At 39.6% G+C, this 2,018-nt stretch overlaps 1 non-coding gene across 1 annotated transcript; it reads left to right on the top strand.

Annotated features, from left to right (window-relative positions):
- Nucleotides 1-1,316: 1,316 nt before the first annotated feature.
- Nucleotides 1,317-1,423, top strand: LOC141604399 (small nucleolar RNA R71). The gene has a single exon (XR_012526100.1). It is a non-coding gene; the product is annotated as a small nucleolar RNA R71 (small nucleolar RNA).
- Nucleotides 1,424-2,018: the final 595 nt, after the last annotated feature.

Genomic DNA, 2,018 nt, shown 5'->3' with positions numbered 1-2,018 from the left:
CAATGGTACACGGTATTGAGAAGCTTCCCGGATCTTTAAGTTTCGAAGGTGAACTCCCTTGAAGGATTGCACTACTCACCTTAGTGAAGGCGATAGTTTCAAGCTTCCGGATCAACTTCTTTTTCATAAGGATGTCCTTCGTGTACTTTGCATAGGCCGGCACGTGATTAATTAATTCCGTGAAAGGAATCGAGACTTCTAAATTCTTCACAATTTCCATGAATTTTCCAAGTTGGTCATCAAACTTAGGCTTAGCTTGACGACTCGGGAATGGAAGTCTAATCACAATGGGCTCCTTCTCCTTGGCCTTTTCTTCATTTTTCTTTGAAACTCCTTGATTTGTTGGTTCTTCTTCCTTAGAGTTTTGCACAACTTCTTCTTTGTCACTAGCTTCCACAACTTCATCCTCAACTTGCTTCTTTGGCCCTTCATATCTCGTACCACTCCTCAAGTGAATAGCACTAACCGTTTCATGTCTTGGGGGATTACTTTGAGGTGGTAATTGCCCCTTTTGTCTTTGAGAGTTTGAAGATGCTAGTTGGGTCAATTGAGTTTCCAACATTTTTGTGTGGGCTAGGATGTTGTTGATGGTGATGTCTTTTGCTTGGCTATCTTTTTGCATTTGAGTGAAAAATTCTTGTTGATTCTTTTGCATTTGGAGGACCGCTTTTTGAAAATCAAAACCTTGGTCATTTTGTTGATTGTATGGAGTTTGATTTTGATAACCTTGGTTTTGGCTGAAAAAGGGTCTTTGATTTTGGTTTCTCATGGGAGGTGGGGTGTATGTTTGTTGAGGGTTTTGAACATTTTGGCTTTTGTATGAGAGATTTGGGTGGAATTTGGTGTTTTCATTGTAATAGTTAGAATAAGGGGTACCACTTTTGTATGCTTGAAAAGCATTCACTTGTTCATTTGTCCCCCTATATTCACTTTGGTCATATCCCAAAGTTCCACAATTCTCACATATCCCACTTGGGATTGATGAAGATGCTACCATGGCATTAACATGATGCTTTGGTGATTTCGAGGCTTCTTCAAGTTTAGCCATAGCCTTCTCAAACATCAAGTTGATAGTATCAATATGAGCACTAAGTTGAGCACCCAATTGAGTAATAGAGTCCACTTCATGCTTTCCTCCTCTAGTAGCCTTGCGAGGTCTACTATATTGTGAATTATGGACCGCCATTTCCTCAATCTTGTTCCAAGTTTGATTGTCGTCAACTTCGGTGAACATACCATTTGATCCCATGTTGAGAATGTTTCTTGAGTCTTCATAAAGACCATTCCAAAATTGTTGTACCAAGAACCACTCTCTAAGTCCATGATGAGGACATGAGCGACAAATTCCTTTGAATCGCTCCCAAGCTTCATACAAAGATTCTTCATCCCTTTGCTTAAAACCGGTAATTTGAGCTCTTAGCATGTTAGTCTTTTCCGGAGGGTAGAATTTTTTGTAGAAAGCTAGAGCCAACTTCTTCCAAGAGTCAATTCCAAGTGTAGCCTTATCAAGGCTTTTCAACCATTGTTTTGCGGTGCCAATTAGAGAAAAAGGGAATAAGACCCATCGAATTTGGTCTTGCGTTACACTGGTTTGTGAAATCGCATCACAATAGTCACAAAAAGTTTCCATATGGGAATGAGGGTCTTCACTAGGCATCTCCCCAAATTGGCTTCTTTCGAGTAATTGGATAAATACGGATTTTGCAATGAAATTTCCAGTTAAGTGTTGTGGTGTGGGAGTACCATTTGGTAGGTTCTCCTCGGTTGGTACGGAATGTGATAAAAATTTAGGCATTGTGGGTTGGTTGTGTGATTGATTTTGTGTTGGGTTCTCCTCACCTTCTCTTGCAAAAGGGTTGATAAACTCAATAGTATTTGGTTGAATATCTACAACCTCACCAATACCTCTCAAAGTATTTCTAGCAAGTCTTCTATTGGTTGTCTAAGTCCTTTCAATTTCGTGATCAATGGGTAACAAGTTACCTTGTGATCTTCTAGACATGCAAAATATCAAACAA

Source organism: Silene latifolia, chromosome 9 (genome assembly GCF_048544455.1).
Source record: "Silene latifolia isolate original U9 population chromosome 9, ASM4854445v1, whole genome shotgun sequence".
Lineage (NCBI taxonomy): Eukaryota > Viridiplantae > Streptophyta > Magnoliopsida > Caryophyllales > Caryophyllaceae > Silene > Silene latifolia.
Note: the sequence above shows the minus strand (reverse complement) of the source record. Positions and strands in the feature narration are given on the sequence as shown.